The sequence below is a fragment of the Corvus brachyrhynchos genome, unplaced genomic scaffold (assembly GCF_000691975.1).
Source record: "Corvus brachyrhynchos isolate BGI_N302 unplaced genomic scaffold, ASM69197v1 scaffold147, whole genome shotgun sequence".
Classification (NCBI taxonomy): domain Eukaryota; kingdom Metazoa; phylum Chordata; class Aves; order Passeriformes; family Corvidae; genus Corvus; species Corvus brachyrhynchos.
Window position 1 is genome coordinate 524,920 of NW_008239105.1, and position 14,338 is coordinate 539,257.

A 14,338-nucleotide genomic window follows, 5' to 3' on the forward strand; every position below is an offset into this window, starting at 1 on the left:
TTGCCCGCCGGCCGGGGAGGGTGGCTGCGATGATTCCCCCGCACCTGCAGGGGGCGCTGTGGCGTGGGTCCGGCCATCTTTGTCCATGTGGACAATGGTGGGCGGAGCTGGTAGAAAGTGATGGAGAAGGGGTTTCCTTTATGAATCCTCAGGGGCAGCAGATACTGGTGCCCCCTCTGGATAGCAAAAAGAGCTGTAGCAGAAACCTCAGGAGAAGCAAATTGGAATGGCAGGACCTCCGGGCAGGCAGAGAGTGAAAAGCTACAGTGTAGCACAAACCCGGAGCAAAGCACTGAAGTATGGCAGGGGTTGGGCAGCAGCAGCCTGGCTCTGGAACAAGGGGAAGGGCCCCGTGGGATTTCTCACCATCACTCACTGGAACCTGGGTCCAGGCTATGTGGAGAGGTACAGCCTCAAGCAGGAAGTGGGGTGTTCCCGGGTCCTGGTGGGACACGCACTGTCTCTGGGCTCCCTGACAGCAGAGCAGCAAAGGAAGCCAATCTGACAAGCTCGGTCACAGTGCTGAAGCAAAAAAAAAAAAAAAAAACAAGCAGGCAAAACCCACAGAAACAGCAGTATCCCTGGTCAGACACACCGGCTGCATGTGTCTGGTTGAACAGCCTGCGCCAGAAGAGAGGGTCTGCCGCTTGCCCTGCCCCCAGCTCCCTCCAGAAACCCCAGCCTGGCTCCCAAACATCGCAATAGTCCCAGAGCCAGGGAGGATGGGGGATGGGGCGGGGACAGCAGCCACCCCAGGCACAAACAAAACAAAACAGATCAAAACCCCCAGAAATGGGATGGGATAATAAACCATCCCCAAGACAGATGTCTGCCCTGAGACTTAGACAGCAAAATACATCTTTGCTGACAAACAAAGCAGAGATGCTAATATGAAGATGGGGTCTATTGTTTTCCTGAAATGCTCATGGATAATAGCTTTTTGCTTACTGTGGCAAATTGAGGCTAGAGAATAATATATATTCTCAATGTTCCTGACTCTTTATCCAGAAAAATCATGAGTTAATGGCACATTAACTTCACCCAGTGGTGAAGTATATACAAGAAGGAAGAATTTCTCAGAGTCAAAAAGCCCCACTCTATTCATTCAAAATATCCTTGGCTTTTATGTTTAACGTAAGTACATCGTTCCAATAATGAGATTTGAATATTATTATCTCTCTAGTTCTTATTCAAGTGTTCTATTGACCATAAGTTTATAGTAAAATTGCCAGTGTCCCTGCAGAAATGTGTGTATGTATACTTGGTGGTGAAATCTGACTCCCAAGTGTAAGGTATAGAGTGTTATCAATATGCTTTTATGATGACCTCTAATAAAATAGTAATAAATTGAAATCAAGCATGACGCTTGGATCCTTGACTGTACAACAGCTTTGCCAGTCAGCAACACTGTGATTAGGATTTAAGGATATGGAAATACTAAGTGGCTGCGATTTGTAATGAAGAATTCCAGATGCTTGTAGAAGCCCCTTTAAAACCCCGGAAGAGGGATAAATGTAAATGTCTGAGTCCTATGAGCATGAGTAGAAAGAACCCTTTCCTAAGCAAAACATTCAGCATTAATTTATATTTTCAGTCTTTTTTCATCCGCTGGCGGCTTAATGCTGAAAGAAAGTTTTCCTTATCCGAGTTGATAGCTAACAGTCAAAGTTGTTCTCTTGTCTCTATCTCTCAGTGGCTGGGAAACTGATTTATAACAATACATGGATGCACTGAATTAGAAAAGACAGTTTCAGAGCAGTGACATGTTTTTCTTCCTACAGTGCACTCTCCACTGAGATCTGTCAAACAGGCTGTAGGAGAGATGTGTGTGCTTGGAAAGGTTCTCCTATGCACTCTCTCCTCTTCCTTCCCTCCCTTTCCCACTTGTCCTTTTGCTCCTCTGATTGTGAACAGAGAACTGCTCTGCCAATCAGAGGGTGAAGGAGAAGGGGTGAAGGTCTTGCTTCATGCTTAAAAAGGACACAGCAGCTGGTGAGCTGAAATCCCATCTCCTGAATAGAACTGAGCCCATCACTTTGGTGGCATGGACAGCTTTCACTGTTTTCATCTTAGCAATTGAAGACCTTATCCAAATTTCATCCCAAAGCTGCTATAAAAGGTTGTAAAGACTTTGAAATTAGACACAAACTTGCTTATACTTCTGAAATTTCTAGAAAGGATTGGGTGATTTTTTGTTGATACTTAGGTGTCCTAAACTGCTGCTCCAAAGACTGTTTCCTTAACAAAATGGTCACATGCATTTATAAATCTCACACCAGTTTTCTAGACTAAGAGATGCTCCCTTGAAAACTAGACTTTATATATAAATTTTAATTATTTTATTTAATAGCATTTCAGAGATGTTACTTAAGCACACTAAACTGTGTATTCAATTTGATTTGCAAATCTAGGACAATATCCCAATATCCCAATATTCTTACCCAGTTGTAGGAAAGAGACAGTTGTACCTATATAGAAAGTATATATGCAGGTATATAGAATAAGCACATCCTCTGTGGCTTTGGATATTCAACACATTGCTACCACTGAAACAATTTTTACCAGCTCTTCCACTGTGTCCAGAATGCAAAAGGAAGTTTCTTCCATCCTTTAATAAACTTTCAAATTCCATGAGCAGTGTAGCCTGAACTTTTTTTGTTTTTGCTAAACAGAAAAGAAATAACAAGGAAAAATTTCCTGTAAGATGTCCCAATATGCATCTATCTGTAAGAAGTTGAATCCAAACTGAATATAAACTGGCTGCTCCTACCAGAAAGGCCTTATGGAATATAGCTCAGTGTGCAAAAAAAGCACATTTGCATACACATACATATGCAGAAGTTTTGACGGAGACAAAATTTTTACATTCAGAATAGATTTTGTCACAGACATTCAACTGACTGGATGAGTAAACTCAACCTGTCCACCTACAAATATAGGCACAAAAATGTCAAGGAAAATAGCCCTTGAATGTGATCTGCCATTGAGTTCACATCCTTCGATAATTGTTTTGTAATCCTATGCTGTTGCTGGGGACTGCTAGAAGACAGTGATGGGATTTCTGGGGAAAATTTGGGCATAAACATTTGAAAACAAAGATGTCAACTTCTTCTGTTTTACAATGACAAAATTGGAGTTCCTTTAAAAAAAAAGAAAAATAGCTTTCAAAACAATTGTAACTTCATTGGCTTCATTGTAACTTGCAAATGTAACTATTAAAAAAATTAATTTAAGTGTAATGCTGATTATATGTATGTGTATGTGTATACATGTACTCATATTTGCATATCTACAAAAAGGATATCTTTTTTGTATTTGCATTTCTAGCCAGTCTTTAAAATTGCAGAAGCAAAAAATTAGTGCAATTTAGGTGATGAAGAGTGTGCAATGTTCAGAAATAACAGATAGATTCAGATAAGCACCTGTATCAGGAGTTTGCATTAGTAAAATTAAAATGATCGTAATTATCAGGCCCCTTGATATAATGGTTCTTGTACAAGGAAACAAATTATGTATTATTATTATTGTTATTATTGTTATTATTGTTGTTATTGTTATTGCTATTGACATTTGGGTTTGTTTTCCACAATAATAAATATAATTCAGCGTGAAATTTCACTGAGAAGTTCTGTCATAATACAATATAACACAAACATTTAAGAACATACTTACTGATTTATTGGAGAAACTGCAACTTAATGCAACAACTTTGAATGCAATCAGTTCCAGAAAGGTATTTTAAGTCCTGCATTTTGTTCATACCTATTACATTTTTAAAGATTTTCTTATAAATGTTTTTTTTTCCCTAGAGTTTAAAAGAAAATCTTCTAATCCAGAAGTTCTCCATTCCCTGTATACTTTTCTCTGAGGAAATGATTGCTTTTTAATCTGCCATTCATCTCATCCACTAGGAGCAAAGTGGATTTTCAGGTCAGACACCTTTCTTTTGGATCAGTAAGGAGTCATTGGAAAGGTGAGTCTCAAAATTATAGTAAAAATACGCGTATGTGACTCCTGTGTAAATGGGTCCTTACATATGTCTGAAACGGAGAGATGTTTGAATCCCTCTTCACCACCAGAGCCCAGCTGGGTTCCTGGCTGGGCTGTGCAAGTGAAGTCATATTTTGTTGAGGAGATGTGCAGGGTGTTTGTATTTCAGGCAGTTTATTCCTTGAGGTTAAATACATTCCTGTACATTGAAAAATTGGGTCACGTTCTATTAGGTTTTGCAAAAATAAAGGTAGGAAAAAAGCAGACTTTGTAAAAGGCCATGGAAGTGCCACTGCGATGCCGTGAGTACCTGGGCAGCACGAACTGTCATGGGAGCTAGTTTTGAATAATAATGATGTTTCTTGGAATTGACCTGGAGTATAAATGATAGATTTTTACAAAACTAAAACTTCATAAATGAAAGACAAGAATCTCTTTTTAAATTTTAGAAGTAATCAATTATTATAATTGAGGTACAAAGATTGAGCTGGTATTTAAATAACAGGGTTTTCTCCAATGGGTCAGTCCAAAGATAAACATCAGGCTGGCCAGGAAGGCTTTGGGCTGTTTGATGATTCTTTTCTCTAAGCAGTATAATCTTTATAAAACAACTGCCCGTTGCCAGGTTTAACCATTACGTGTACTAAAGAAATGGGAACTGGCTACTGCTGCTAAGTATTGAATGTCCCTCATTTCTCCTGATCATTTGTACTTGTTTGGTTCAGTCATATTTTGAGTAGTCTTGGCAATAAGGTTATTTCCACACTGTGGCATTTATTTCCATTTGGATCTTAACTTGCTCTAATTAAAACTTGTGTCTGGATTTTCTATTGCTCTTAAATCCAGTGATTCAGGGCCATTTTAATGATACATACTTTTTAAAAAGGCTGACTTATCAAGTCTGATTTTTTTTTTATGCCAATATGATTGTTCTAAAATTTTCTGAGCAAAACTAAACTCCATACTAAAACATTTAAGCAACTGTTTTTCTATCAATATCTTAACCTTATGACTTTACTCATCCTTTCTAAGGATCTGATATGTCTCCCACTAGAAAGACATATTTTATTATTTTGTATACATATATGCACATATAGAAACATCAAAAGTAAGATGAACCTTGATGCGTTCTACTCATAATTTGTATGCCGTAGGCAGGCCCCTGTGCAAGAAATATGACATTGTTCATATTAGATTGCACCGCCAAGTCATGTGCATTCTTCAATCTTTTGAAAAATTTCATACTGTTGACAAAATACATTTAGACTGGATAAACTTTCTTTCCCCTTGACCTTCCCCTTCCCTTTCCATTTCCTTTTCCCTTTGCTTTCCCACAAAACAAAGCTTTCAAACAAAATATTTTCTTGACCTGTGGGCTCTTCCTAAGTGTTTCACTGCTCAAATCTTGGTCTTTCTTGCTTAAACCTTTGTAACTTGGATGGGAGTTAATGAGCTCCACCTGTCCTGGCTCCCACATATGGACCTTGTCATCAGGGGAACTGCCCTGCTCCTGTGTGCAAGGCCATGAAACTTGACATCCCTTCTCGGTACCTTTGTTATGTCTCGTGTGTTGTGTTTTGTTCCTACTCTGAGGACTATATTTACCTGTCACCTGGCCCTGAAAAAGGAACCAAATTCAGAGCATGGCAAATTCCCTGTGTAGCTGTAAAGACACAGCAGCACTGCAGTTGTCCATTCTCTCTTCACTTCGCATGAAATCAAAGTTTTAGACTTGATAAAGTCCTACATGGAAATCACCTTTTTTTTAACAACGGACCTACTCCTCTTTGTACCAAAAAAATTTAAAGGGAGGAAGCCCCAAGTGTGGCACCCACTTTGAATGAATGTAGTTCTTGTTGGCACAGTCAAGAATGTACTTAATTTTAGAAAGATATATGTGTGTGCACATATATCTACACATATATAAACGACTTTTATGACTCAGAAAACACGCCACAATGACCAGTAGAGCAGCAGCAAAAGCAGCTCCTCTGATAAAAAATAGCTTAAGGCATCTAGATCAAATACAGTGATAATCATGGGAAAAGGAATTTTTTTTTTCCTTAAATCTCAAAGAAAAGACTGATGTATGTACTTTTCCTAGGGGTTTTCCATTCAAGTTAGATGTCCATACCTAGCTTTGTGGGTATTCTTTGTTACTGCTCATAGCATTTGTGTACCATAACAACCCTGTAAGTCACGTAACAGGCTGTCATTCACTGAAGTAATTTAGCAAAAGAGATTGGTTAAGGGAATAGCCTGAATTTTTTGCACTTAAATGGATATGCAAAAATTCAGACTGGATGGAAGGAAAAGTCTAATAAATTGTGAAAGATATTCCGTCTTAGGGCCTCTTTGACCAGCACAAACAATAAAACAAACAAAGGAATTTAATCCTATTTCTTTCTCAGTTTGATTAGTTAGAGAAACAGGTATTTTAAGGATAATTTTCTGTGGTCGTTTAATGGCAACTAAGTGCACCAGGCACCTAAGTATTAAGTTGATAAAATTGAAGGAACTGACTCAACCATCAATTTTGGGAGCTATCTCAGATCATATCCCACTTGCATTTATAGCACACAGCATTCAGAAGCAAGGCCCCATCTAGGAACAGACTTAGGACTGAGGGAAAACTTTAGGGCTGCATGTTTGCAGGCTTCGATATTTTTGTCAGTCCCTTACTATTGTAATAAGCGGTAAGAATACTGAGAGAGCAATTTTGCATAATAACACAGGGTCAGCCATGTAGTAAGGTAGATGTACCAACTGGGAGCCTGAGAACTGAAAACTGCTATAAAGCAGTAGTTTCTTCAGTTTTCAACAAAAAGTAACTGGTTGAATTTTTATTAGGAAGAATGGGACAAAGATAATGTAATAGGACTTCTCTGTTAACAAAGTCAGGCTGGCTTCATTGGATTCATATGTAAATTTGTGTAATGTCTTTAGTTCAAGACTGATTTTTACTTTTTTTCCTCTTGGGGTAGTCATGATTCTTGCTTTAAATATGCAGCACGGGCATTTGATTTGAAGTGCACCAGGCTTTCATGATAAAATTATTCAATTTTGCAAATTGATTTTACAGTAGGCTAGTTGCCCTACAAAATTCTAATGATGAGATGTGAAAGAAGAGCTCTGTCCCTCTCCCCTCTCTCTCTCACTATTTGTGTATACATACCATGACAAACTTAACAACCTCCAGGGCTCTCATCTCCATGAAACTCATTTCACAATTCTTCCATTGTGGCATGTCTATTAAAAAGTAACCCTTTCGCTGTTGTGTTTTTGGGGCACCATAAATTAAACCTAGTAACAGAGATCAGGGCCAGTAATTTTTGAAGGGAAATGTCTCCAAAGTATCCTTCTCAGTTCATCAGTGTGTGAATCAGTAGACTATGGCTCTCCCTCAGTTGAGAACAGAGGTCAGACTGTTTGGTCTCTTTTTCATGGTAGGGCTTACATAGGTTCAGGGTTTTTTTCCTTTTTTGTTTCTATAAAAAGATATATTCCTTCAGGTGTATTATTGTTTCTACAGTGCCAACACTTCTTTTGTCTTTCAAGGAAATGAATTAATTTATAAAAAAGGGAGATCTGTTCAGTTAAACTTGTTTATGGCAAAAGAGAGACTGAATTGGCCCACATGAGAAGTCATCCAGTGAAAGAGATTTTATCTCCTTCTTTTAATCCTGTCAAAAGGAGAGACCTGGTCTGCTCCCTGGTGATAGCAGAATTTGGCCCAGTAGCAGATATTTGGGGAGGTGGACTTTAGAGACATTCAGGTATTCAAGTATTCAGACATTCTGTTAATGTATACAATCCAGGGAAACCAGAAACACAGTTGCTCCTTCTGTGGCCTCCAGGTTTTTAATTTTACTCCATGTATCTGAAGAGATGGCCCTTTACATCTGAAGTCAGACCAAAGTCAAAGAATGGGACTCACTTCCAGTGAGGTCCCTAATGGCACAACGAACTCAAATCATCCCAAGCCATCAGGCACTAATGAACTGCAATGAAGTTTAAGGAGTACCTCTGAGAATAATGTCTTCTCAAGTACTAGTTAGGGATCAGAACCTTGCTGGATAACTACCAGATCAACTGTTTTTGTGCTTGAATGCTGCTTTACCCGAGAGGATATCAGATGAGAACTTAGTTAAGAAGATGTATAAACTATAACTTCCAAAGCTATACTTTTAAAATGTTATTGGCTGCAGGTATGAGACATCTATATGATCTAGGAGCTACCTTTAAACTTCATCAGGATTCAGTGATATACACTTTGGCTGAAATTATAATTCATTGGTGCATGTAGATATCTGAGTCAACAGACTCCATCTTTCTCATGCTCAGATCAACATAGACTTTGGAGTTTATCTTCATTAGTCATAAAATGAAAGCTGGTGTTAAAGCCATCTTAGGAAAAGGTTCTTTGACATCTCTACATGAGCCGATGTGATCCCTAATGAAAAATAATAATTGTTTAAGATAAAGGTTTGCACCGCTGAAAAAGAAAGCACCCAGGTTTGCTTTTCAAACAGGCCTGGGGAAATATATGCTGATGGCTTATATAGCATGTATGGCAGGTTGCATATTACTTAACTGGTTTAAAATCAGTGCAAGGGTTTTGTCTAAAGTGATTATAAACCAAATGTAACAACAAACTCCCTCAAACTTGTCAAAAACACTGAGGTTTTCTAAAAATACGCTTGTACATTTATCACTTGGTTTATAGCTTTTAGAATTCAAGTGACAAATTGTGAGGATTTTTATTGTTAACCATTGAACCATTTCTTTACTAAGGAACTAAAACAATAATACTTGAACTATGTTATAGAACATATAAAAATATATTTAAAAAATCAGTGTTTAAACAACACAGTAGGGCTGGAAGAACAGCTCCTAGCAATAATACTAGTCTTTGTAGTGGAGCTTAACTTGTGTAACACTTAATCCTGATAGTAATAGAGGAAATCCACTTAGACTCTACAATTTATTTTACCTATTTTCCCTTTTTATCTATTTATTGAACTTCTTTAATGGAAATTGTCCATATGTCACACTGGGCGTGTGCATTTCCTTTGTAGCTTCATTTTGTGATAGAAGTCTACAGAAGTACAAAACAGGAGACCAATATCCTAAGAACATGGATGTCCTAAGGAAAAGCACCCATGAACAACAATTATAAATACTTGAAAACTGTAAGGGCAGGTTATTAAGATGCATTTCAAGTTATTTTTACTGCACTTATTTCTCTGAAATGTTATTTATACATAAATACATAGAAATACAAATATATATAACACAATTTATTTCAACGAAAAGTCCACACAGCTATATTTGGAAAGCAAATATTTCAGTTTATGCTTAGTTCCAGTCACGACAGTATTATTCTTTATTGGTATAGTGAATTTATGAAAAAGAAATGCCAGCTGCCTCATTACATCATATTGAAGTGTTCCAAGATCTGACACAGATGTTTTGGACCATAGAATTGAGGAAAAAAAGTGGGTGTACCCATATTTATACAGCCTGGTGAGAGAATGCATTCCAGTAAGTTAAGGTTATTTTGGAACAGTCTTACATATTTGTTTTAATTGATGTCTGATTGAAACAAAAATCTTTCTGATAGAGGAAAACTTTATTCAAATGATTCCAGAAAAATCCAGCCCATACTTTTGCTATATTTTCTATATACTTTATATCTTTTTGCTGGCCATAAAGATGTTAAACTTTATAGTGCGAAAGGAACAGAGCTCTTTCATTTGAACTAATGTGCTTTTAATGAATTTAGTGAATGCTAATATGTCCACAATACATTTCATGCAGTTGAGACATAATGCTCTACTTCTAAAATGGATCTGTGTAAATTAACTTTGAAGGGTGTCCATGCTGGTATTTCACCCAGTAATTGCATGATGTGAACCCTCACAGCAGCTGATTTCAGAGTTCACCCTGGCTGATTCTTGCTGGTGGAAATTTGCCACAATGATTACATCATCTTCCAACAAACCACATGTGCATGACAACAGTCAGCAAACAATTACTTAAAACCCTATAATATAATCTGTAATTTGACATAATAGACTTTTCTTTCAGGATTCACATTTCCATGACAAAGCCTGGGGAACTGGGGCTGTTCTGCAAACAAGCATAGGCTCTGGACATCATCAGTGGGGGAGATGGCCTTGTCCCTCTTCTCCTCAGTGCTCCAGGCTGGCACAATTTCTGTACTGCCTGGAACTTGGGATTAAAACTGTGACAGTCATCATTTTGGAAAACTCATTAAAATGCTCCCATTTATTTCTTTTTAGCCCTGAGCGAAGCCAATGCCCATCTTAAGTTTTCTCTAACAAGACAGCAAGGGGGGAGGAAAATAAACCTCTAGTAATGATTTATGAAAACAATAACACTTCCTTGAGTTTCAAAAACATCTGAAAGCAAATGTCATGCCCCTGCCTCCTCTCCAGCTCTCTGTGATGTTTTCCATTCTCCTGTGTTACAAAGACTAGTAAAGGCTGCGTCTCAGGAAAGATGTGTTGTGGTAAAAGTATTTCTGCTTTAATCTAATATTCTCCAGCAAGGTCACAAATCACTAGCTATGCAACATCTGAAAACTACAAGATTATTGCAGATTCAGACCTTGAAGCCCTTCTGTTTTCTTTGTTCGTAGACAGAAATCCTTGACGTATATCCAGGCAATAGATTGGTTTGAAATCTCTCCCTCTTCCTCCTTCCCCTCCTCGCTGCTTTTAGCCAAGTGATTTATTTGAAAAATGTGTGACTTTTCTAATCTTCCATTTATGGGCTAAGGATTTTTTGTAGCAATAAAAGGACATAAGGCCAGCAAGGAGGAATTACGCAGCTTCTATTATAAGGAAATGTAAAATAATTGCAGTTTTATGTGGGGTGAGGACACTTAGAGGAATGTGAAGCCTTTATCTGCAGATGTGAGTTAACATTTTGTTTAGACTGTGGCTGCCAGAGGACAGTGTGAATAAACAGAAGGTCCTACTTTCCATAAGGAGCAAAAATACTACTTTTTAGTCTTGTTTCCAAATTAACTCAAAGGTGGGAAATGGACTTTTTCTGCATATCTTTAAAAAAAAAAAGAAAAAAAAGAGTTTGTCAGAACTTAGCAAGTGGTTGGGAATATAGAAGGGCAATAGTGACGTTATTACACACAATACTCCTGAATCACATTAAACTGTTATGAGCTACTTACAGAAAGCATACATTAGCACAGATCCATAGAATGTGGTTTTCAGGAATGAAGTAACCTACACAGAAGGGAAAAGAGCAACTACTATGAATAATGAAAGTTTATCACCAGTGCTGTCTACAAGGCTGTTGATTTTAGGCTGTTTGTAGCTATTATCTCAATTTGCTCTTCCTTCCCTGAGTGTTCCTCTGTGTGATTTGTTTTCACAGCCCCCTGCCCAGACTCAGAGGCAGAGGAACCCACAGGTTCAGATGAATGATAATGAGCATTGTCAGGGAGGCAAGAAAATTGAGTCTTTGCTCTGGCTGCCTGGCCAAGAGCTGCAGGAGCTAATTGTGTCAATGGTAATGAGACCAAGCAGGCAGCAGATGCTCACGTGCCTTTACAATCCAAATCCCACCAACAAAGTCCTCCCACAGAAACTTTGAGGGATGTCTTGGCACCCTGGAGATAGTGATAGACCCAGTCTCAGCCACATGCCACCTGCTAGAGCCATTGTTAAAAAAAGGAGGGAAAAAAAACGCCTATTGATAACAAAGTTGTTTGCTGTCTCTTGCAATGACTTTATGGCACTAGTTTTATCATACTGCAGCTATTGAACAAAAAAAAAAAGGAACATCTGATTCTTTATAGAGAAACATTTTCATTGAGCACTGTTAACCACTTACTTGGGAAGCCAGATGTTCGGTATATGTTACATATTCTGCTGAAAAAGCATGCCTGCCTTTTTCCCATTACAGCTCCCACTGTGTCTGCTTCCTACAGCAGGTTTAAATTTTCACGTGTTTTCTCATTACGCTGGAGCAGGGAGCATGTTTTCCTCTTTTTTTTCCCAGAAAAATCAAGAAGAAAAAAAATGCAGATACCCATGTGGAGTACTGTATAAATATTTACTGCAAAATAAAATAGACAACATATTTGTTCCTTATTCACAAAGCAGGCTGGGTAGTGGATTGTACCTGAGGTTTTGAAGTGAGAATGGCTTCTATGGGTTCCTTATAGACAATCCTTTTTAATGCAAGCTTCCTAAATTCTGCAGTAGAGAGAGGTTTAGATCCTTCCAGGAAATATTTGCCCAACAGCAGATGTTTCTGGAGAAATCTGATGAAATGTCCTTTCTTGCCGCAAAACGTTGTGTCCAGCTTTGCAGTCCTGTGGGGCTCACTCTCTTCAAGACATTTTTAACTAACTCTGAAGCTGATCAAAACCTTTCTGGGCATTGGGTTGGTTCCCCGTCAGCCTCGGCATCAAAATCATAAAATCATTAAGGTTGGAAAGGGCCTCTAAGACCATCAAGTCCACCCATCAATCTAAAGCTGGCAGCTCCACTAGAACCATATCTGCAAAGAAGGCAAAAGCATCTTAAAAACTCTGGAGTTACCTCTGGCTCTACCATGGCTGCACATGGCTGAACTCTGGCTGTGCTGAAAATGATTGACCTGTTTCCTTCTTGAGAGACCCCAGCATCCTTGGAGCATGTTAGTCACTAGCAGCTGCTGGAAGTAGGTAAATGAGTGGATCTGGATTATTTGGCTTAGGCTGTCAATGGAAGATTGAACACGTGCTTTTTCTGGTAAAAAGACACTGGAAACACCAATTATGCTCCTTTTTTAAACTCCCAGGGGTAACGGAGGATGTTACAGTTCCATTAAAAGCTTGGGTTGAGCCAGTAATTTGACAGACTATGTATTGCAGCCCTGACTAAATTCACATCTACACCAAACTTCAAATGTTTTATTTTACAGAAACCCCACTCCTGCAAGGAAAAGTATCTCAAATGCAGCTGCTTCTTTCTGCTCTTTATAAAGAGTGGCCTTCAAAGTATCATCACATCTTAGATAGTGTGTTGCAGGGTACAAGAACAACACATTTGTCAAAGCAGAGTAGCAGCAGTTTAAGACAAATTTACTCATGTAAAGTATTTCAAACTCCAGTGCATGTGGTGTATGAGTTTGCTAACATCTGGAATAAAACCAGATGTTGTAAATCCAGTGCCAGTACACCACCTTGTAGGACTGATTACCATACCTTGGGCTGAGAGCACAGATCTTGCTGGTGCTTTCCCTGTGGGGATGAAAGAGGTCCGAGGTTTCTGTCTGCAGTAGTGACCACCTCAGCCCCATGGTGGCTGCACCACTCGGGGACAGGAGGTGGAAGAGCACCTTTGTTCACAACAGCTGGGTGTGGGTGGCTTTGTGAGAAAGTGGAACAGGGCCACACAACATTACATTTGCTGGCTTAGGTGTAGTGGGAAAGAAATGTGTTACAATCCTGACTGGTGCCTCTTCTCCCAAACATACATATGCTCAAACCCTCTTTTGGCTGAAGCATATGTATTGCTCTTAAAGGCAGTTTTGGGTAAACAGCTATCAATTAGAGACATTTTACTTCACTTTACAAGGCAATAACTAAACAAAATGACAAATGCATTAAAATGATCAAACAATGGAATTTCCATTGTATACTGTGCCATATTAACTATTCCTCAAAAAAATTCAAAAGTGTCCACTGATGTATTACAGGCATTTGTTTATAACAGAGATCAAGTAAACTGTAAGACATGCATATTTCTCTTTTTCGCCTGGTAAACTTTGAGAGATAAAAGTTTTATTGGTGCAGAAAGAGACTTAATATCTAGGTACTTACCATGCATGGAACATATATGGGTTTAACTCATGATTTATATACATAATGCTGCATTGCAAAACTGCCTTGGAAATTTACTCATGTGGCAGAAAACATGATCCCCTGCCCTTTGCTACAATGATTGATGATAAAGTAAAACCTAATTTTAAACTCACTTTTCAAAAAACTTTCTCTCCCATCACCAGGTGTATAGATTTTGGTATTTTGATGTATTTTAATGACCCATCCGATCTTTTTTCCAAGCAAGTTGAAAAAGTGAAAATTACAGGTCAGGGCTCTGACCTAAATTTCTCTGTTTATTCCTTCTTCTGAATCCTGGTCTTTTGTTCCAGGGCTTTGACTGGCTATTTGTTGGGGCAGGAAAATACTTTTTCCTGGTACAGCTATTACCTTTACCAAAAGTCTTCTGGACGTCTCTGAGGTAACAGAGTGGCTTGAGACAGCTTGTGGTGGACACTGCACAGAAGGGACAGTACTCTGATGGGAACA

The 14,338-nt window shown here is 38.5% G+C and overlaps 1 long non-coding RNA gene across 1 annotated transcript in view; it reads left to right on the forward strand.

Moving 5' to 3' along the window:
• Positions 1-3,973, forward strand: part of LOC108447964 — a 35,451-nt gene extending 31,478 nt beyond the window's left edge. Inside the window, exon 6 of the long non-coding RNA XR_001863705.1 lies at positions 3,810-3,973. This is a non-coding gene — a long non-coding RNA (uncharacterized LOC108447964). The remainder of the gene's footprint in view (positions 1-3,809) is intronic.
• Positions 3,974-14,338: the final 10,365 nt, after the last annotated feature.